Source organism: Diuraphis noxia, unplaced genomic scaffold, assembly GCF_037042655.1.
Source record: "Diuraphis noxia isolate RWA-SAM2 unplaced genomic scaffold, SU_Dnox_SAM2 contig0001, whole genome shotgun sequence".
Lineage (NCBI taxonomy): Eukaryota > Metazoa > Arthropoda > Insecta > Hemiptera > Aphididae > Diuraphis > Diuraphis noxia.
The window spans coordinates 21,218,379-21,244,317 of record NW_028301711.1 but is presented as its reverse complement, the minus strand read 5'-3'; the positions used below and the strand labels follow the sequence as shown (position 1 = coordinate 21,244,317).

General features: G+C 26.5%; 1 protein-coding gene across 3 annotated transcripts in view; it reads left to right on the top strand.

The window, feature by feature from the left end:
- uex (metal transporter uex) overlaps positions 1 to 25,939 on the top strand; it is a 103,369-nt gene that overhangs the window by 21,824 nt on the left and 55,606 nt on the right. The gene's annotated exons all lie outside the window — the stretch shown is intronic.

Sequence of the window (25,939 nt, the reverse complement as noted above, 5' to 3'; positions counted from 1 at the left end):
GACCAATAAAACACTCTTCTGATGTTTTAGACTTATCAATTAAAATTATTTATAATATGATTACTAAAATGTAGGTCGATACATTTATAAATTGATTTTAGTTGTTTATGTTCTAATGAAAAATTTATAATTACTTTAGATTTCACTGTTAAAATTTTTTTTTTATTTCATCTGTAGAACTAAACAAAGAAATCAATTGACTTAAAAATTAAATCTGCCTTATTCAGTTAAATTTAATTACTATTTAATTAATAGCGATAAGTTTACAGTTTATACAGTTTATGTACTATATACAAAAGGTAAACTTAAATTATGCATTATATAATGATTTTTATTATTCTAAAAAAAATATTCAACAAAAATTTGAAGTATTTCGATAAAGAGTGTATATACCTACGTACCTATCAGTTTATTTTATTCTATCAATAATTGCATACCTATTACTTACTATTATATTACTTTAAACAAATCTGATTGAAATTTGGTTTAACATAATTAGGTTGTGTATGATGTTAATAAGTTTGTAAAATACGTTAATATAAAAATTTTATTTTCTCATTTTATTATTTATAGTATAAGTATGTACCTACTTATCTTAGGCTTATTTAAAAATAGGCACAGTGTGTAATTACAACAAACAACAATTTCTCCATCATACTTTCATCTTTTCTCATCAATATTACATAGTAATTATTAAATCATTTTTGTTGAAGGAAGATTTAAAAGCATACCTATGTTAAATTTATTATAAATATTAACGAATTTTATAATTTTGGTATTCAAAAATCTTTAAATCATCTTTTTACTTGTAATCAACAATTTTTGTTTAAATATAAACAAATTTAGTTTTAAAAAAAATATTATAGAAAACATGTTCAAGATTTTAGTTGTTAAATATTTGAGACATGCATGCTAATAGCTTATAATATTAATTTAATTGTATGACAAACAAAATGTATTGTGGTGTATACATAAATTAACAAAAAGTATACACGAACTGAAAATTCATAATACATGACATTTTGTATGGATTTCAGTTTTAATAGTTTATAACAAACGGATTATTAAAAATAAAGTCTTAATTAAAAAAAATTAATTCATTGTATAGTACTAACTAAACTTAAAAATAATTAATAATGCATGAACAATTATATTATCATTTGTACATACAAGTAAACAACTGTAAACAAGTATAATATAATTTAGATACTTAATATTACCATTAAAAAAATTAATTTTTACTAAAATATTTGTGTATTCATGGGAATAAAGGTATATAAGAAATAAATTGATGACCGCTTTTCTGAACTCTATAGGGTTTTAAAATGTGAATTCAGTGATATAAAATAATTGTATTCGAAGAAAAATCCTGAGCTAATACTTTCTAGCTTACATACTATTTTATGATATTATTACTATTAAAGTAATTTATTGTATTATTAGCCTTCAGTAAAACAGTATAGGCTAAAACAAAATTAATTTTAAAATTCTATTTCGTGTATAAAATATAATAGTACACAGTATGTATATTTTAAATGTTTCAAGTATCCACGAAAAACATATAAATCAAAACTTAAAGTATTTATTAAAAACAAAATGTATTAAAAATTTATTAGATTTTTTGTTTGTAGTATGAAACTACTTATGAGTAATATATTTTCAAGCTTTCTGACCGAGCAATAATTTTTTTCTCAACAATTATTTTTTGAAAAAATGTATCAAAATCGTAATATTCTTGTACCATTGAATAGCTCAAAAATAGTCAAAATATTTTGAAAAAGAAAATTTAAACATTTGAAAAAAATGCCAAATATCTACCATTATTCGTTTTTTGAGTTTCGCTATAATTACCCGTTAAATTTTTTCAAGAACTGGTTCTGCGTAAAAATTCCTATTTTTCACATTTGTAAACGAATCACAATCTTCAATTTCGACTTCAAGTACCAACTATATTTATTTTTTACCATTAAAGATGCTGAAATCTTAAAAATTGAATCATTTTTTCGTCTACTTATTGTGTACCTTTAAATACCTAATAAAAAAAAACACACTCACTAAATGTTTATAAAATGAATACATTCGTCCGATGAACTTGCAACTTTGTTGTAGAGCAAGTTTTTAATAAAATTCGTCATCTAGTAGGATACTGTAAATTGTAATGACTGTAGGCATCACATATTTTAAATTCTGTGATAAATAAATGTACTTATGCTCTATAGGTATATAATTATTATGAAAATATGATTCTACAGAGTGATGAAGAATGAGAGAATGGGTATATCAGCATATGTAGTTAAGAATAGTTATGAAATATTATATTAATCTTATTATTATTATTTTATTTTTTTAAATTTAATAGTTTGATTTAAATGTTGTAAAACACATTGTAAAACTTAAAACCTACTACATTTTCAAAAAATATTATTCTGAATGAAAATTATAATATCCGTAAAGACAAAATGTTTTACTCCTATAATTAATAAATTTAAAAAACGTTCATACATTTTAATAATTATTTATGAGCGTTTGAAGTTAGACTAGGATATTCACCTGTTAATTAACGATAATTTTCGTAGAAGTATTTTATCATTTTGTTGTAATTCAAAAATTAACAACCTTAGATATTTAAAATTCGTACTATCATTTTCTATACATGACATATTTTTCAAAATATGTTAATTCGTTTTGATCTATTTATAGACACATTAAAATATCAGTTTTATTAGCGAAATAACACGAAATTAGATATTTAAACAAAGAATAACGATTTGAGCTAATATATATATGGTGTTATTTAACATTTTATTGACACTTTAAAATTTTTTTTTTTTGGAAAAAATGAATTTAACCCACTGTAGTATTAATACCTTATAGGAAGTAAAATAAATATCTTTAATCAGAGTAATATCATTAAATAATTTTATTTGTATTATATAGCTGCCCGACAGGCAGTATTCGCTCAGTTTTATATCGTTGAATTCAAATTTAAGAATTTAACACGTCCAATACTTTCAGTGATTGCTCGAAACACCTAATGTGTTTTAAACATGTTAAAACGTTATTCACTTGTCTTCCACCTTTTTTTTTTTTAATTGTGTTACCACACACACGTTTTACATCAGAAAAAATGTTTCAATATCAAGAGTGATTTCTGGTAACGAATTAGATTTTATGATAGCCAAATGTGAATATTCCCTATAGGTACCCACGTTTCAAAATATTTAATTACAAAACGAAAAAAACTGCGAAACTTTATGCAACGTTGGGGTTATAACAAAAATAGTTTTATTTTTGTGTTGTATTTCGAAAATTAAATTAAACAAGACAATTAACTTTAACACATAATAAAGTTTATATATTATGATACCTTGGTTTTTTTTCGTAACTAATTATAGACAGTTAAAATGTCTAAATTTATTTTACAAGTTTTGATAACTTAAAAACTGTATTCAAAAAGCTCAACAAATGTAATACCTACAAAGTTAGTTTTATTTTTAGAACCTAATAATATCCTTCCACAAATTTAATGTATAAATGCATAATACAATTTCCCACTCAAAAATCACTTATACTTGAAGCTTATGTTTCAAGTTCAATTTTTGTGTGTTCAAATATTTAAAATTGTTATTTAATATCTCTAATCTCAAAATACTTGTGCAAAAACAACTTTGAAATACTCTCTTAGTGCTTACTTATAAGTTCGTACGAAGGTGTTCTGAAAATTGCAAGCCTCAAGCTTTATCATTACTAAGGCTCTACGTTTATCGGCCTGTGAATCAGTCAGGACACTCGATTATATAATATTATATAATATTATATAGCCAACCCGCTCGGCGCGCGTCATTGCCCGTGAGACTAGCTTGATATTATGTGAGCTGCAATATATTTTACTAGATAGTTAATCCATCTGCGGTGGATTGTGGACTTCGAAGGGTCCGTTCATAAGTGTATAATTTCTAACTCAAAATATATAAAAGAAATTTTATTAAAAAAGTATTTTATATTTTAAATATAAGTCGTATTATGGATATTCCACTATACTTGAACAACAATATTTGTTTGTTATATACCTAATATTTAATATGGTTGAAAACAATCTTTAAAATACTTTTAAAACTATGAAATGTATAACCAACATAGTATATAGGTACCTACGTTAATTTATTATTTTTTTTACCGATTTTTAAATAAAATATATTAATTTAATCTTTATATCTTAATCATTTTTGGTTTATTATTTTGTTTTATCGGTTCTTAATAATAAATGTTTTATTATTGTAAATTAGCTGATGTTTTTAAAAGCGCGAAACTTCTATGGGCGTGTTACATTGTTAAATCTTGTTGAGCGTATTATTAGTCTTATCTTTAGAACAATCCTGACTTGTTTGCTTTCAACATACTAACTTGACATTTATTTAGACAAATGTCAATCAAACAATCTATTTAGCACAAATATATCTTTAAAATTATTGTAAAAAAAATATCTTTAGGTAGGTACGTAGTGCATAAACCTTAAATTATCACTGACTTGCATGAACAATATTTATCAATTTACCCATTTGATTTTTAATAAGTACGTACCTACCTAATTTAAAGTGTTTATTGTTAAGATTGTCAAATAAATTAGATATACTTTTTTTTCGTATTATCGAGAGTCAGGGAGGGGACTGTTAGCATTACTTCCCCAAAATTGGATATACTTAAAGAAACAATTTTAAGTACATGTTTTAGTTTTAAAATTAAAAAAGCGGGTAAGTGGATATCGTTCTGCTGTACAGAAAATTACAAGTGGATTACTGCAATGCATGGTATTAAATTTGAATTCAATGATATAATATCAATGTATACGAAAAACGATTCTGGGTGGAGATGGTTCGTTTTACGGTTTAAAAAGATACATTTTTACGAATTTTTAACTCAAAATAAATTGCAAATTTTCGTGATTTTTACGTATTTGATCAACAATTAAGTTTTCAATGTTTATTTTAAAAAAAATTGTGGCTATATATTTTTATTATTTTATAACTACCATTGTGACAATATATAAAGAGCCTTGTATTAAATTTTTAAGCTTTTTTACCCAACAAATAAAATTGTATTGTCATTTATAAAAAAAAAAACTAAAAAGATTTAAAATTTAAAATGTCTATAAATAACTTTAAAAGATTTGAAATAGTTTTAAAATTTGATCAAGTTTAGAAAATGCCAGTATAAATATTCAGTGAAAATGTCATTTGTCTAAGGTTATTTTTTTTTTTAGTTACACTAATATCCATTATCGATCTTCTCTAAAATTGGTTTTTCGTACAAAGTCCTGTTTTTTCTTAATTATTTATTTTTTTTTCCTGGTGCTTTTTGAAAACTACTTAGAATTTCAAAATTTGATCTCCCCAATGCACCAACTAGATTCACTTTCCAACTGGAAAAGCTACTGAAGCTGAAAATCGAAGCACTATTTTTAAAATTTATTGTGTAGGTACACAGACACACAAAAAAACACACATCACTATAAAATCTGCAATACATCTATCGCTCCGCTTAGAATCTAAAATGTATACTAATGTGAAATTAATTATAGTATAGTATACCTAGTATTATAGCCCATAAAAATAATAATCGAAAATACACAGTTATACTTTTATTCGCCTTGTTATATAAAATCGTAATTCGTAAATTTAATAAAGAAATATCTTACATAACAGTTTCGGCAGCACTTCTTATGCCAATAATTTTTCGCCTTAGTTAAAATTGTGAATGATCTCAAGGTTCCGTTTATAATTATTTTTAACTCGATTTTGTGTATGCTTTTGCTTGAATATGTTATTTCATGATTATTCATCGCCAGTCTTTTGGTAACATATAATTATAATATAATATTATATTTTTATTAGGCACTATTATTATTACTATTATCATTATTATTTATACGAATACACATTTATATTGCATTTAAATAAATATTTATTATTATATCTATTATTATTTCATACGCATGCAAGGATAAATCGACACATATATTGCATAGGTAAAATAATAAAAAAGTTGACGAGTTATGCACGTATTATCCTATACTGCGGTAAACGTATTGTATATGGTAATAGTTGTAGTATCACATAAATATTTTGCACTCGTTTGATGAGTATAACTATATCTTGTCATTCGTACTTTCATTTAGCGTTTTAATTATCTAATTAAAAGTTATTATTCGTTAGACTCCATAAATCTACAATAAATAGTTATAATTTTTTGAAGGATTAACTTATATATCATTTGGTATAATCTCAATTGGGGAAATTTTTATATTTACATATGTTTGAATTATAAAATACATCTTTGTAATATTGAATTTAAAAAATGTTCCGATACCGATTTTTGAAAATATAAGCTTCGTTGAAAAATACCTATGAATAATTTAAAAATAAACAAGTTGATGTAATGCAATTTTTATTGCCTTCAAGAAATTTCTGATTTATTATTATGTAATTAATGTATAAAATCATATTTTAGAATGTCTTTACCACAGGAAAATCTGAATATTTCTATATTTCTTCATTACCAATGTTTTCTTAATCTACGTGCATTGAATTTTTGAATGTTTAATTAAATAATTAATGTATGCTGTAAAATACCATTATGACTAAAAATCATTTTAATGTAAACAAATACATTTGAACAATCTCAAATTAAGGTCTTATATAATCAAGTAGATAGAACTTATTTTTATTTAACGAGCCTTTACATTAAATTATTTACCGTGTAAAAAATTACAAATAATTGATATATTTAATTTAAATATTAAACCCTTTTAATTAATCTTTAATTTTTAAATTATTATAATTGAAAATAATTTATGAATATTATATTTTGGTAAGTTAAAATGTTTGTTATTAATTTATATTTATTTAACTTAAACACTGAAAACAATCTTTGAATTAAGTACTTGAGTTGGGTCCTATTTTTAATTGATAAATTTTCCTATTTATATCTTTAAATGATATATGTACAGATTACAGATAATGTAGTGATGGAATGTATTGTTATCTAATTATGGTCATGGACCAGTTACGCCTTAAAAAAATGTTGAGTTTTTGGATCAGCTATTTTATATCAATTGTGCTTCTTATATTTTCATAATTCAGTAAATCAATTGCGCTTACCTTATAATTTTACATTCAAACATTATTATAATATGTTTTGGATTCATCGGCCTAAATGGTTCGTTGCACTGCACAATACTTTATAAAACTACTACTTGATTTTAATACAATATACTTATTATATATATGATTTATTACTTTGCATATAATAATGTTAGGTTTAATATTAATATCGAAGTTAAAATTGTGAGTTAAAGCATATGACATTGACATAGTAATAATATTAAAGTACTAAAGATTATTATTGCGTTTTATGGAATACTTTACAAATTAATTCGGAGATATATTTGATATTATTTATATCTTATAATTTTATATATTTAATAAGATATTATGTAAATAATGTAATAGGTAACTAGGTCTGATGATATAATCGTAAATTTATATAACTGTTCACGAGTAAGACTATACTAAAAGTTAACTCCTTTTCTAATTGTCAATTTCTTTGAAATATCAAATAATTCTGAAATATACGTAATTTTTAAATTAGCACATGATACGCAAACTATTAACTATCTATGTAGATAGTTCATTATTTTTGTAAAGATTGCAACAGAAAGTGTTTAACTATTAGATATATTAAATTAATTAATTAATATAAGTTAAGTACCTCATAAAATAATATGATTATACACAGAGTGATTCACCAATATAGTCACCTTTTATGTTTTAACAATGTGTTTTTGAAATTCTGAGTTTTAAATTTGTAAATAAACTGAAAGGCTGCATTTTCAAATATTTATATATTTTTACCACTAAAAAAATATCCTGTGATGGTACCAACATCTTTTTATAAAATTAACATACCCTATTTTTAATTTTAATTATTGGGCTGATAATTTTTTTTGTAAATGTTGCGAATAAATTGAAATCCGTATAAGAAGTTTTTGAATAATTAATCTTAAGCATAAATAATAATAGGCCTTATTAATGGTTTAGTATAAAATATAGTCGTTTTTAACCCCACAAAGCACTTTTTGAATTGTAAAGAAATCTAAATAAACATGATCTTAATTATATCTAAGAATTTCTAATTTTGAAATTTTAATAATTTATTATTAAAGGAAAGATGAGATTAAATATGCTTTTAGTGAATCAGCCTTTATAATCCAAATATATAAAAAAGAGAAGAATCATAAATTACACAATAATGCATAAAAATGTTAACTTATGAAAAACAATATAAGGTATTTACTTAACTTTTAGGACTCATACCTCAATCAACTGCAGTGTTTCGTACATTTTCTTTATAAAAAATATTTACATTGCACAAATTTATACGAGTACTTTATATCTTGTACTATAAAATACTTGTTCCTTTATGATTTGTTAGTTAAATTGAAAATAGTTAGCAGTTTATTCAAATTGCAAACAGATACATATATATTTTTATTTTTATTTCATTATAAATTCTCATTTAACCTTTATATAAATTTTATATACGATACTGTGGAATTATTAAATCTAATTGAAACTCATTTTTTGTGCCTTTTTTTTACTAATGTATTTTCATATTTTTCATTTGATTGTATATTTATAATTGAAATAAAAAATTAAATTATAACAATTATATTTATTATAAGACCATTATAAGGTTACATCCGTTGTAGATATCTTATTTTTGTGTCTGAATGATATAAGTTAACATCATTCATTGTGTACTTAATAAAATATATCTTTATGCTTTTAATACATATCTTCTCAAATAATTATATGATATAGTTTATATTTTATTTTTATGTAATGTCAAAAATAAATAAAAATAGTTTATTTGTTTTATCATTGATTTTGCTATTTCTTACGTATATTATAAAAATGTTTATAAAAAAAATATATACACTTGTAAAGTGAAAATGAATCTAAAGTAATGAAACGTCCATACGTTATACTGGATGATTGCAAAACCAGCCATATGTGGATTTGTAGCTAGTTGAGCGTATGCCACCGAGTGGCAGTTGTTTTTAAAAACAATTGAAACAAAACGTTCTTGCACACATATACAGTGTACAAGATCAATGAATCGTCACTACACCACTGTGTTGTTTCAAGGTCGCATAACTTATCGGCGTTACAGTACAAAGATACCTACTGCTATGCTGTTAAATTTTACTTTCAGACTTTTCAATGCAATTGATCCAATAAATTCCCTGTAATATTATAAATGTAAGAGCGTTGCAATTACTTACCCATTTTATATCGTTTGAAATATTGAGCACAAGATTACAATTTGTAATAGTTGGTCGCTTTAAGTAAATTAATAATTATTTTTTATAAAACTATGTGATTAGGAATTCCAGTTTTTTTTTTTATTCTCTTGATAATTTTGACATGGGAAAATTTGAAAATATATCTCTTTTATTATTTCATTCGAATTCTATAAGTATAATAAAGTAATAGTCAAAGATTAGATGGTTTCTATTTTAGCTATGAATAATTATTATGAGTCACTTTTAACAACAATCATTGTTTTCAATGGTGACATTAGGTCAATTTTTTAATACAAATTATCTATGTTAATGGGACGCCTCGATATAGGTACTAATGATTATTTAAACTGATTTTTGAATTAATTTAATTATTATTGAAACCTTTCAAGATTCAACTCTGTTATACAACTTGAATATGTAAATCTGTAAAACTGTAGTTATAAGTTTTTATTTTTAAGTTACAAATTTTAATCAATATAGAACGAATTTTAAAATATTTTTTTTGAAAAGCATGTTAACTTTTTTAAATCAATTTTTTTCATGGTTTAAATATTTTGTTGTCAATTATTTACAATGGATATAATAAAGCCTATAACGTTTATAACTATTATCTATTCACAACAGAATTTTCAAAATATTTAGATTCACTAATACACAAATATATTAGTTACATAATATATTATTCATTATTCCTTATCAGTTCTAAGCAATAAATGCTGACACTCTATCACCGCTTTGAATACAAATAATAAAAACATCATAATCTAAATTCAATGTTATTTAAATAATTTAGACTTAAATATTATTATAGATATCTCAAATATAATTATTTAATATTTTGTTAGAAAAGGTAAATAAGTAATATTTTACAAATTACATTTAAAATAGATATTATTATTTAAATATTGTAAATTTAAATAATTTTCTTTTGTACAAATTTTGCTTATGGTTTCAGTTGGAATGTAATTGTATTATGTTCTATTTTATCCCATAAGCCTTTACCAAAATTTACACGAAACAATCGTTATATGTATACGTGTGTATACGGCTCCATTTTGAAATACATATTTGATATGAGTGCAATTTCCATTTCAAACACTACTAGATATATCTAACAAACATAGCACATTTCAGTAATTGAATTCAGTACTGTGAATAAAGTACCGTTATAACTCATATTTAAGAGAATGTTAGTGAAATATTAATTGTTTTCTCTCATACCCACGCTCAAAATAGATGAAACACTCACATGAAATAGATTTTTGTGATTTTTGAGTAGGTACCTAGTATATCTTTATAAATTATTTTAAAATTATTTTGAGACAATAATTACATGAATTGATATAACCACCCTCAAAAATTATATACTCTATAATTTGTGTGGTTGATTATTTTACTCTAAGATTTAAAAAAAAAAAAATTAAAATATTTTTGTGTGAATGCATTTTGTCTGTTGCGCGTAGGCCTGAGAAAGAGAAAACAAACAGTGCGTTGACATCCTCTTAACATGTTTAATGTATAAAATTAGAATAATATAAAAACGTAATATCTGATATACAATAGGTATGCATATTTTAGAAGCACAATAAAAATACAAAATCATAATCGTATTTAACATATAATATTCTTATGTAGTTCTTTTATTTATGGTTATGAAATATGTATACTTCTATTGATAAAATTTGTATGATACCTACATTAAAATGCAATTAATACATAATTTAACATAATATTGTATATTAATGTATAAGTATAATTTTGAATAATACTTAGGATTGCATGTCTTTCCATATATTCTGTACCTACTATAGGCATTCAACATCCAACATCCATACATATTTAATATTAGGTATTATAAAATATATTATGTTCTATAGTTCAATGTTTGTCATTACTATTTGTATCTATTCCGTTTCTTTGATTTTTGAATAATACATATCCTCAAACTGCAGATAAAAAAGTTTTGTTTAGTCTACTCGGTATAATCAGAGTTTAGTATAACATCCACCTATTAAGTGTATAATTTATACTCACAATTATTTAAATAGTTGCTAAAAACGTTCAACTCTACATTAATAAAACACCATTGAGACACTGAATGTTTATTGAGATTTAAAATTCTTGAATTTAAAATAAGATAACTATCATACGTCTTACCATTTGTCATACATAAAAAAGTTAACTATTCATATATTATTATTTTCCATTATACTTGTATAATAGAATTTTCGGATATTACTGCACGCAACGCACTCTAAATGTATATAAAAACGTCTTATGGTATTTAATGTTTTATTAATTACACATAGATAAGAATAGCAAATATATACAATTGAGTGGCTGTAGTAGTAAGCCTCTCGAAAGAAGGATAATAATACCTAAAAACACACTTCCAATTACCACTACGAAAACTATATATGCAAAGAAAAGTTTACGTTACATCTTGTGCATAATTGCCATATAATATGTATATTATATACATAAACCTTAAAGAATATGTACCTATGTGGGTTTATTACGTGGTATTATACGATAAGCGTCCGTGGGCTTGTAAGTTGTTCGTATAGATTGTAAATTTGTAACGCCGCGAACTAAAGTCGGATATGCTCGTAAAGATACAAGTATTATACAATGTATCGAATATGTTTAGTTGATATTTAGTTTTAATTTTAGAGAAATATTTAATTTATCGATCCATTTTTTCTTTTTCAAAGGCAATTTTTAGACATGCCTGTGTTGTCGAATTTTCACACTAATCTATCGCTAAATCTAATAGTTAATATAAGTATTCGCGTTTAAACCCAAGTCCGATCCCGAAAACTATTCAATAGCCAAAAGGGTAACATTTTTTAACCACTATTTACTATTAGAACTCTTATCATCAATCGAAGTTTTTTTTTTCAGTAATTTGTGCCTTTATTCGTCCACAACCCCTAAATGTATTTATTTCTACGAGACAGCTTTAAAATACTTTTTTGTTTGGTGTTTAATTATTGATGAGCCTGTTTAACAATTTTACGACCTCTGGGTTACGCACCACTGGCTTTAGGTGATATAATCAGCGTGAAATATCACACTCACAAAAAAAACAATATTCAATTATATTATTTATATTTTTACAATTATTATTTATAAATTACATACTAAATATACTAAAAGTAACTATTAGCCATCACTATTGCCATAATTATATACCATACCAAGGATATATAATAAGATATTTTATGATATATATATATAACTGGTATTTTTTTTTTTTCGTAAGTAACAATTATAACGTTTATATAAGGTTAAAATATCGAATAGAATTATTACTTGCGAATAACACGCATTATTATAAGTTAAATGAACGTTTTATTGACGTCTAATACATATTACCTATACCCATTTAATAATGTGCACTGTGTATAGTACTATGTAGTTACATCACTGGTCTGGTGGTGTTAACTACCTATTTATTTGTTTGTTATATCATCACGCTGCTAGACACCCGATTGATTTTATGTTTAAGCGTGGTGTGGTTTCTAAGTTCTTTTACGCAAATTATGCATGTTTAAGCAGAGGTTGGTGCCCTTATATATAGCGAGCAAATTCACCAACCATCACAACAGTTGTTTTTGTCTTAAACCATTTACAAAATCTAACGGACATACTACAAATTACCAGTCACGCTCTGCATACAGTGTTGGAAGATTATATAGGAATTGTCCAGTTTGGATGATATTATATAATATTATAATAATAATGCGTATGCATAATTTAGGTATATAGATAATATGAGGGATATACAGGAATGGACGAGCAGAATAATTATTAATGCCGTTTTCGCTAAACGTTAAACAACTTATAATCTTGTGTATTTACGTACAATGTTCTTTCTTTGAGTCATATTTTAATTTACAAATAACTTCTAATTGAATTCTAATTGTATTGACAACTGTAATGACATCTAAGCTTCGATTTTGAATTGGAAAATACTAATACAAAATGCCATTAAAAATATTCCAGTTTTTTCCGCCACTCCCACTTATAAAAATGTTTTAATGGATCTTTAAACAATAGTATTATTACTCTATAACTCTTAACACTATAATTTAAAGATAAAAATTAAGTTACAATTAAAATAGAGGTTTTATTCTTGGGTTGGGGGGGGGGGGATATTCTACTTTATATAGAAGTATAATTTTTACATTTATTGTATTAATTCTTTGGAAAATACAAGGTCCGATTTCGACACATGAATGTCTGCTTTTTTAACGATTCGATAGCGCTAAATGCGTTTTAATTTATATACACTTATGATTCACTGCAACATTTCCTTCAAATGACTAAAATGTGTTAGCGATAAGTTAGTATTGATTTTTAAAATTTGTTCATTAGATTCTTTCAGTGATTAATACATTAATTTTTGGTTATTGTCAGTTTAGTTATTGTTTATAAATTACATTTCAATGTTATAGTTTATTGACTTATAATTAAACATTTAAATCTAATAATTTTCTGAACTAAGGACCTTTAATGTATATTTATCTATACTTAAAAGATTATTTGTATATTATTTTTTGGTACTTTCCTACCTACATTACTATATGAGACAATCAGGACTCTGTCCATTTATTTTCAAAAAAATCAATACAAAGGCGTGCTCCAGTTAGGTGTATTAAAACACAATAAACTGTACAGTTTAGAACCGCACATTACATAATATAAGGTCGAGATATTCTACTACCAAATATCTCTTTTATGGCTTCAACGTCAATTCGATAATTATAACGAAACTATGTTAATAAACATGTCCACAAATTTATAATCTAGTTGTGTATAGTATTTATGTAGGTATGTATAGTATTAAAACCATTTGGTTATTGTCAGTGATCAGATAATTTCAATCTCTTTTGCACTTGAAAATTGGATAACCTAGTTGAGTAAATACAAGATTATTAGAAATTAATATATATAATATTGAACTGAACAGCTTAATGCGAGAATTGTCTTATTTTTTTATAACAAAATTTTATGACAAAGAAAATTCTTTTGATCTACTTAAATTTTAATTGTAAAAACTACTATCAAAATTAACAAATTCAAATACCTTATTTAGAGAATTTAGCTGTATAGGTAATTTAATTTAAAAATTGTCTGCAATTTAATGTTCTCTGAATATTTTAAACTAAATTAAGTCTATATAGGATCGTGTATTGATGATCAATATCATTATTTACTCTTGCGACTTGCTTTTTTTGTAAGTAAAATAAACTTTGTTGAACATTTTGAATTATATATATGAGTTAGCACTTGGCCTTCGATGCAAATATAGTCACACTAATTATTGTTAAGTAGTTATTACTTTCACTATAATACAATATTTAACTTTAAAAGAATACAATAGTTATATAGAATAATGGTGAACTTTTCTAGATGTATTCTATACTACCGTATTAGATCTAAACAGAAAGACTGAGTGAATGTGATTTAATATTACAATGCATACGTATAAAATAATAAGAACTTTTTACTATTTTGTTTCCTTTCATTTGGTCCTAAAACAACATCCGTAGGATTAAAAATTTAACACAATTAATAGTATTTGGACATTAAATTATTCAAATTTCTCATTAGCTTTTAAGACAGTTGTTAAAACAACTGCTTTTAGCGTATAGAAGAAATATGAAAATGAATTCGTTTTTATAGAAATCTTGAAAACTGCTTAATTATTTTATCTTTTAACGATTAACAATTAATTTTTTATTTCACAATACAATGAAGATACTGTTTATTCTTAATATTTAAAATATTTTATGTGGGCAAAAGATAATATCCAGTTTTACCAAATATATAATTTTATTATTTATTAGCTTTAAAGCAATCTAGTTTATATTTTGCAATAAAAATAATTTTATTAAAATTTAAAAATGTTCCTCGTCTCGAAATAATAATTACGAAATAATAATAATACAATATTATTTAGTAAAATTACATTTAAATAGGTATCTGACAAAAGGGCTTTATTATTTTTTTAAATACAATTAAATATTTAAACTTATTGATATTTGATAATTATGAAAGTGAAAGAGTCTTTTATACACATAATATTATAATAATATTGAAATTAATACATTTTATATTTTTTACATGGTTGCACTGGAATAGTATTCAATAGTTAATAACATAAAATACAAATTTCTTTCCATCATTAAATTTGATATTTAGAATTTCACTTAGAACATTTTTGTAGTAAAATGTGTCAAAAATATTTTTTAATTTATGGCCGTTTTAGTAAAACGTTAAATTCTATTTATTTTTAGTTAAGGACGTAATCGTTACTAACGCTATATTAATATATTATGATAGTTATTTTTATTAGTTATAACCACGGATATAGATACTATGGTTGCAAAACGACTATATTGGATCACAATGCTGATGAGCGACGTCGAGTGTTCTTATCAAATCTGACAAAAGTCAGATACAAGCGGCCTATACAGTCATTATTATAGCTGAACTATTATACTATGTTACCATACTAATAATAATAATTAACTAATAAATAAAATTCATTATAATTTATTCTAAAATATTATGATTATTACATGGAATCTTAAAAAAGCAAGGGACTGTTAAACATTGATGTTGTACAATAAATATACATTATAAAGGCACTAATGTGACTTTACTTTCTTTTAATTCTTGATAAAAACATCCAAAACCGTCTTATCCGTGCTCGCTGTGCAACCATAATAGTATCTATATCCGCGGCAGTGGCGCAACTAGCGGGCAAGTTAGCAAAGTGTAACTTTGGGGCCGCCGATGACTTATCGGGGGCTCCATAATAAAATTTAGTTTTTAGTTTTTTTCACACTTAATAATAATTATTATTAGGTAGGTACCTATATTTTATTATAAAAATCTAAGTATAGACGTATAGGTATAACTTAAAATGTGATGGCTATACTATAATTATTTTACTGTTATTTTAATAGTTATTGACTATTTTTTTTTTTTCATTTTAAATGAGCCTCAACAACAAAGGTTATTGGCCTTTAACATTAATATTTTTTTACACAAGAATGAATCATTAACAATAATATATACAAAACAATATTGACTATTGTTAATAGCCTATGGGCTATGGCTTACCTATATTATACACTCGGTGTTGCCCCGGCCATGGCCGCTAGTCTGCGAATGCGACCAGGGCCCCTCCGTTTATTGTTTTATATTAGGGTCTTGTCAATTTTTATTTGCGTGGCGGCGTGTTCTTGTTTTTTACAGAGAGTAAGGATTCTACAAAGTATTTATCAAAATAATTACCATATGTTGTTTTTAGGTACAAATGTACAATTTGTCTTTACAGGGCCCAAGGCTGTAGTATACCAGGCTGACACTGATTACACTACGAGTTATTTATTTAATAATATTATAAAATCATTACCTTGGATAAATAATAAATGGAGGCCAAGAATAGTGTTCTTAATATCCAATTATCTAAATAATATTTTCTTCCGGGAAATATAAATTAGTTTTCACAACTCCAATAATAAACTATAATATTGACGAAGTATAGCCGATTTGTGGTGAAGTGGCCGAGTGGTGACATCGGAACGGTTGCTATTTATAATTATTGTTATTACTTATTAATTAATAATAATGCTCATGGGCGATGGGCCAATTCGATATTTATTATTTTCGTTATTCGTTCATCAGTCGGAAGTTAGGTACCATTGTTTAGTGAAATCGTAATTCGTACCTATATCTAAGAAAGTTGACATAGTGATAGTGGCTATAATATTTAATATTTTAATACTGGAGAATACCTATAATCGTCCAGTTAATCGTCGGACGTCTCGGTTTTAACTATTAAATGTATTTAACTAACTATTATATTTAAACTATATTAAAAGAAAGAGATGTTGCTACAAAAATAAAGTTGGATGATGTAATAAATACATTCGCAAATTCTAAAGCCAGAAAACTGAGATAAGTCAACTTTTTAAGATAAAATTATCAAATAAAATTAACCAAATTACATTTATTAATTCAATTATGTATTTCAATTATAATAATATATTTTGTTTTGTTTACATATTTTCAAAAATATGATAATATTTGTATATATTCAATGTTTTATGTTTACAAGGTACTTATATCTTATTTTTGTTTTGAATTGTATTTACATTATTAAGAGTCAACAGTTAAGTTGCATATTATGTTAATATATAATGTTAAAATAATTAATAACAAAATTATGTACTATTTAATTATCTAATTGTTTTTTATTTGATAAAACTGGAAAATATATTAATTAATTAGGTTATTTCTTTTTGATATTGTTCATCTTCTAAAAATAAAGAAGAATTAGTTAATTAGTCGAGGTGACTTTCATTAGAAAGAATTCAAGTCCTTTTATAAAGATCAAAATTTGCATTTTTTAATAAACTTTATAATTGAACTGTAGGCAATGATGATAGATATATAAAAATAATATATTGCACTTCAATATATATATTTTATATTACGACTTCTTAAATCTAAATTGTATTAGATTACATACACTATATTTTTACCACCAAGAGTTGATATTCTCTACTATTGTTTTTTCTCAATATTTTGTAGAGCGTTTTGAAGATGATTTTTTACAAAAAACTCTAGAAATATTAATATTGATTCTATTTTATAAAATTATTATATTTTCGGCATTTCGTTGCCAGTTAAAAATGGTTTGTATGTATAAATAAATTATCAATTAGATAGTAAAACTTTTATTTAATAACATTTCATTATTATTTAATTTGTTGCACAGATGGTGCAACTATTGTATTTTTGTTTTCCAAATTTTCTACTTTTCCTGCGGTAAAATTGTCTTTCATACCTATTAATATTTATTAATTACGAACACCACAAAAAAGAGAATCAGCCAAATCGGTCATGCATTTTTGGAGCCAATCCATAACAAAGATTTCCATGTTGCTTTTATATAATATAATATAATTGTATATAATATATAGAATTAACGATGGAAAGGTTTTGACTACCTTATGGGTGGGGAAGAAGCGGTGTACCGTATACCTTTGATTGCTTATTTAACACCATACATTTTTTGCTAGTGGGCTCCATTTTATATTTTACTTTAGGGCCCCTAAGTGCAGTCTAGTTGCGCCACTGAATTCCGTGGTTATAACTTTATATATTATTAACAGTCCTAATAAAAATACTTGATTTTTGATACTATATGCTCAGTCATTAACTTGACTTGTTTCTCAAAATGTAATACAATTTTGGTTATAATCATATAAAACTAATAAGCAGCTTCATAAAAAATTCATCTGACTTGGAATTATCATTCTATTGTATCTATATTAAATGATAATTAAATAAAGTTTGAAGTTGCTACAATTTACGGTTAAAAACAATTTTTTCTGATTTTTCGTTAACTAGTATAACTATAGTTATAGTAATATAGTAACTATAACTAGTAACTAGCTATAATAGTATAATTGTGTTGTTTTATAATTCTATAGCAGTGAAACTTTAGGCATACAAATAAAACGATTTTATATTCCGATTTTTTTTATAATTTTAAGCGCCATTTACAATATTTAACAATAGAACACAATAATACCTACACTTTTAAAAATATACATAGTTATTTGATGTATAGTTGTGAATTGTTTTTTACTTATTTATTTTTATGGCCGTTTTATGTTGAACAGAAAAAACATTGACTACAATGAAAATATAAATTTAACTATTGCTATACGAATTTTAAAGTAATCCTAGTGAGGTACCTACCTAGTTATTTATAAACCAAATACAATAATATCAATGTTACTATAATTATTGTAAATGTTTTGTAGTAATGCACGTTTGTGCTTAAAAATCATAATTCATAAAATCATAACCCTATCCTATCCATGTAATAATTTAATATATATCGTACATGGATATATGATATATAAAAATAGTGTTTTGTGAATATCTTCAGTAAATGGTGTTTAGCATAACCATATTTTCACGATTCTCGTAAAACTTAACCCCTGAGGTATATATTATGTACTTAAAAATATTTTATTTTAATATATATATATATATATTATTTTTTAAATCATGCATTGAAATACACGAATAGAGTTTGATTTGGTGGTCGGAATACGAATTGGCTGAAATTGCGGTTACACTTACAGATAATAATAATATTATGTAATATTGTAGTGACTAGTTGGGATTATAATTATTGCTCAAATTACCAATCAATAATAACTGTTTGCTGGAGCTGTATATACATAATATTATGATGCGTTATTAAGAGACGTGAATGCGCTCTTTTTGCGTTTGTTGTTGTAAACACAGATTTTCTTATCTTCGTTGAATATTTGTGTGTATTTAATATTTATATTCCTCTCTCTCTCTATATATATTGTTCATATTTTTGTCACAATGGAAAGTAGTGTCCTGTAAATACTATCCCACGCTATAGGCCTGGGAGAGAGCAGAAAAAAATGTCCGGTCGACAAAACATTGGTACCTAATCAAGATGATATAACATACCATATTCCTGGGACGGTCATGATTTATTGTTTTTATGCAAGGTATGATAGTGTAGACCTCTTAAATATTGTTTATATTGAATATTTGACGGATTTGATTTTTGTGCGCATTTTGTAAAATGTATTTATCGTTTACGTTTATTACAAATTAATTGTTTTTCTTTGCTTAAATGTTAATTGTATGCGTGTCTTGAGAACTACGAAAATTGACATTACTTTATTAAAGAAGTGGCCTGTTTTAACATACTCTGATCTCAGTCATTTTATTCGCTTGAAACAATGAAACACATTGTACTCAAACATCAAATATGCCAGTTCGTGTTGTTATAGGTAATTAGCTTCTTAATAACACACGGTCGAGTAAATTGCGATTGCGTCATTGATCCACAAATGTATTACATAATGGCCTGCATCTTTTTTTTTTGAAAATTATTTATTGACAAGAGTACAATAAGAGTGTGATTCGTGTAATGGAAACTATAATGTACTATATCGTAATAATTAATGACTAATTACCAATTAGTCATACTTTTCATTCAATGGCAGTATAGGATTAGGAAGGGATTTTACTTGGCCGTAGTAAATGATTAGATTGGGCGGGACCCGTTTCGCCCAAAAATGACCCTTTCCATTTCGCCCAAATTTTTTTTTTATATGATTTCCGTTTCGCCCAGAGTAGTTTAGACCAATTTAAAATTAAGTTGGCAATGATTATAATATTTGAGTATCATTTAGCGTTATTTGAACCGAAATTGTACTTATAATTATTAAACATTACCATATCTTTGTTTCTTTTACTTTTTAAAAACACGGCCATTTTAATAAAATGTGTAATATGTTTACACGTCATTTAACATATACGCACTACGATCAAATCTGATAATCTTTTTTGTTCATTACTTTTATAAGTTTTAAGTATGTAATTTGTTGTATGGTTATGTACTTACCTTTTATATTAGATAAGATAAGCTACGGCGATGATGCAGCGCATTCATAAATTCGTAGGCATCATATTTTTGGTGCGCTTTATAAATTTTGATCGATTTCAATTCGATAACGACTGGATTTCTTATCTGTTATCAATTTGATATATTATCATTTATAAACGATATTTCTTTTGGCTTTATTTTCTTAACTCAATTACCGTAATTTTATTACTAAATGTTTTATAACGTTCGCTAAAATATAATATTTGATTGAACTATTGCCAACTTAATTTTAAATTGGTCTATAACTACTCTGGGCGAAACGTAAATCGTATAAAAACAAAATTTGGGCGAAACGGGTACCCGGGCCAAACGGGGACGGTCGTTTTTGGGCGAAACGGGCTACGCCCATTAGATTTCCTCGTCCGGCTCGTCTATCACGCATAAAAATACTATTACACGCGTACTTTATCGTGTAAATCGCATATTCTGTAGCACTTCTATTACTTTAAGTGTTGGTTATACAACTATTAATAGTCAAATATTATACTTATTGGTTCCAAGCTATAATGATAAATTTTTACTTTATTCGACGAATAAATAATTATTTTTAAGTATAATGAAAACATAACGATCTCGCCATCGCATCCGTCCACGATGTAGCTAAAATATTTTACTGGCGATTCAAATTAAATGTTCATAACCGCGCCAATCCCCTGATCAATAGGCTTGTGACAAAAAAATACACCCGATAACCCCAGAAAGAGGGGTGGTGTCGGGGCCTACTAATCTAGTAAAATTTAATACTATTGTAAACGTATTTATGTATATATGCGTAGGTAAATTACATAGTGCCTTTATATTGGAAGTCGTCTTTAAAATCTGCCTTTTTTCAAGCCATAAGTTCATCCATCTATTTTACTTATTTTTCCAATTACAGATTGTAGATTATATTGTAAAAGATAAAAAATAATTTTTAAGTATGATGAAACAAAAGGGAGTGCGATCGCTGCAGCATCGTTTATTCCCTCGCCTTATTCACGTTCTTCTTAAGAGGACGCTACACCTCATGTGTTGTCTCCGTCTTACAAGTGCGTAACATTGCAAAAAATGTTTCGCGCGTGAAAGAACCGAGAAAGCTACAGTTATAACTAAGAAACGAAATCTTCACCACATAAAGAGGAGAATTTTGTCTGTGCAATATCGTTTTTATTTTTTCGGTATCAGAACTAGAAAAAAAAGTTATTCATGCTTAAAGAACACAAAATTAATGTATTACTTATAAAACAATAAGAATTTGTTTTCTATAAGTGATATCGAAAAAATAAAAACGATATTGCACAGACAAAATTCTCCTTTTTATGTGGTGAAGATTTCGTTTCTTAGTTATAACTGAAGCTTTCTCGGTTCTTTCCCGCGTGAAACAGTTTTTGCAATGTTACGCACTTGTAACTTGTAAGACGGAGACAACACATGCTGCGAATGTAGCGTCCTCTTAAATCATATCGTAGCACATATTCTTATTATGTCTCTGTGTATATAGATATTGTATGTTCTCTGATAAAAATAAAAATATGATGAAAAATGTCACGCGCTTCGAGAAATTTGTTTTTCTGATTGCGTAGTCGTATAATAACAATATTATTATGTTTATCGTCGTCATCGTGTTGTGCATAACGATATATCGACCGTATTCCGGTAGTCTAATACTTTTCGCATAATATTGAACATCGTAATTTTGATTGACAACTGTGAGTTGGTTACGTCGCAATTAAGGAACAACCCGGGTGTGTAAATCCGTTGCGGTCTATCATCGATATTATATGATATATTTCTGTGGTGGCGGCGTAGGTATTACAATATAATATTATACTTATATACCTACGGTCCATTATGTTTAAGTGTACCTACCTGCCGTAACCACGGCATGCACAAAATTTGAATATTGCGGTCTGTCCGTCCATATCTGCCGATACATTGCGATATTATTATGCATCATCATAACGATAATCGTAACAACAATATTGCGCACTAGGTTGGCCCTCGTCCGCCCTTTTCGTTCGATCGCCGCTGCAGCGGTTGTCGCTAATAATACTATTATAATATAATTATACGGTTTAATTATTCCGGTCCAGAGCGACACCGTTTCCCCCCGAGTACGTATACCTTATATGATGCCTATATAATATACAAAACGCGAGCACGTCATAGTAATGCAATGTGTGTGTGTATTATAGTATTATAGGTAGCCACCGTCGGCATAGCTACGTCCAAGCGGTCGACTGGTATAGAGTGAATATTATGGATGGGTAATACATTATGGCTGTGATTATTATTATGACGCGGACCGAAAGATTTGTCATGATATTATTGTGTGGCGCAGGTGGATGATGAATTATTACGATATTATAATATCGTGTTGGGCATCATTCGTCGACAATGCTCATCCCGTCCGTCACTCGTTATATTATCATGACGACGACTGTATGCAGTGTTGTATTGTAATATTATGTTCTATTACACTGCAGTTGTATACTACAACATTACCTAATAATTAGTGGTGAAATGCACCGATGCCGGAAACGCACGCGCGTGTGGCAGACGCGATTTACTATACGTTTGTTGCAGATCGCGAAGAAAAATCCTTTTCGAATCCCAGATATAGCGTATAATTCTGACAAACGATAATATTTTCGAAATATTTATTATTGTTATCAATTTTCAAAATGTTTCTGGGATTTTGATTCGCGCCGCATTATATGTACGACGTGTCGATAATGCCACTCATTTTTATGTGCAGACAGAAATGCGAACGCTGTATAATAACTTTTAATGGCGGCCGTTTCTCGTTTGTTGCACGAAGCACTAATGTCAATTCGGATAAAGTCTAATTGGTAACGATTACTGCGTGTCGTGGTTTTGTTCACACAGCTAAAATCCAACCGTCAAACGGGCACTACTTGTAGAGGTATAGGTACTCATAGTATTTTATCGCAATGATATTAAATTGTTGTTATAGTATGATGCATTGTCGGTTTAGCAGTAGGTAGTTAAAATTTATGATCGCAACGCAAAATATATTTCGTAAATAAATATATTTTGCGTATTCCTATATATTATACGAAAACGAGTCGCGTAAAAGACATAATATTATGTACGTTAACGGATTAATGGGTGCCACAAGACGGAGGATATATTATTATTATATCCGCCTTGGTTCTAGTGTTGCATCGCATGTTTGTTTATTTGTGCGACGTGTGTGTGAGAGTCGTACGTGTAGGTTTTTTAATCCGACTGCTCGATACCCACGATGAGACCCTCCCCCTCCCCCGGCTGGAACGCCAGGCAGCAGTGGGTCAAAATCAGTGTCGATTTGTTACATTATTATTTGTCTTGTTGTAACTGCCTAATACTGCAGCTATAAGTTAAATTAACTTTTAAAATCGTTTTGATATATATTTAACCAATAGTAATTTCCTTCGCATTTTACGCAGACTCTTTTAGTGTACTGCTTAGAATACCTATGTGTAAGTTTGCTTTAAAGTGTTGCTCATAAGCGTGCGCCCTCTGGCTTTTTCTTTAATAAATGCATAGTTATTTATAGGTACTATACCAGATTATGTTTATATTTGCATATTGAATTAAATAATTATGAACATTATAAAAAAATGTTTTTCATATAAAATAACGTTTAATAAAAATGTACAGTGAGTAAATTTAAGGGAGGAATAGTAGTGATGGTGTGGTGAAAATTGAAGCTCATATTAGAGCTACCTCTTTACATGTATCTTAAATTCATATGATTAAATTATTGTGAAAGTCTCTGATCCAATTTCGAATTAGACGTCAGACAGGGTTCCCTGGAAGAGATTTTGAGTTTTTGAGTGTAGTTGAGATATGAATTAGTTTGGATGGTTTTGCTTTTTGAAGTGGAGTGTTTGATAGAATGTGACTGCTGTCTGGTTGGTTAACTTTATAAAATTTACGATTTAATGTTTAATGATATTAGTAGTCGTTAGTTGAAGAATCTTTGGTAATTGGTTCAGATCTTTTTAACGTGCGGGGCTCCCCTGCGGACAAAGTCTGCGCATGCCTATGGTGTTACATGTCAATATAATATATATGTACCTATTTGCCAATGCTATAAATAATGAAAATAAAAATACCAACAATATGGTATCATAATAAGTCGGTTGGATATAATAAATAATATATTTTTTTATAATGTACGAGGTGTGAATTTACATTTTTGACGAATCGTGTAACTGCAGTCGTTCATTTTTTAATATTTTCACCGAAAACTCCTTTTCAGTAATCTTTTAGATACATTTTATTTACAAACTTCCACAGACATTTTCTAATATTATATTATCATTACATTACCGATTTATCCACATGTGAACCAATTTGAAGTGTCGTGTATTAATAAGTATTTTTTGACAAAAACGATAACTTCGTACATTTTATTTTTATCTAGGCAACAATTCTGTATTACCAACATCGAGATTTTGTATTATATTATTAACGTCTATATTTATTGATGAAATACCATACTATTTTTAATTAATGATAACCCCACAATTGGTGCATACCGAAAGTTTAAACCCGCAAAGACAGACACTTTTGGAATTTTGACAATTTTCGGATCTACCTATTCTACCTATATATTTTTGTTTCCCAACATGGACTTGAATAAAAATAAAACTTAAGAAGCTAACTTAATTATTTCAGCTTTGATGCTTGTTTATAGTTACGTATAGGTACTACATATAATTACTCTCTAGACTTGAATAAACTTTTCTCAGAAATTCAATCACAAAGATTCCATTAGTTAAGTAGATTGGTTTTTCATTTCGTATATATAATGTAATAAATATAATTAATAATAATAAATGTATAAACATTAATAAAGTTTTGAAAAGTTTTCTCTAGCACTTGATAGGAGCCCCAAGTGTTCAATAAAAATCTACAAATTGTTAATGTCGATAAATAAATTGTAAGACGTTTTATTTCAGTTACATTTTTTAACCAGAATGTTTGCTAACTGAATAAAATAAAATAATTTATTTCGAAATGTCAACGTGTTTATATGCTAATGGCTAAAC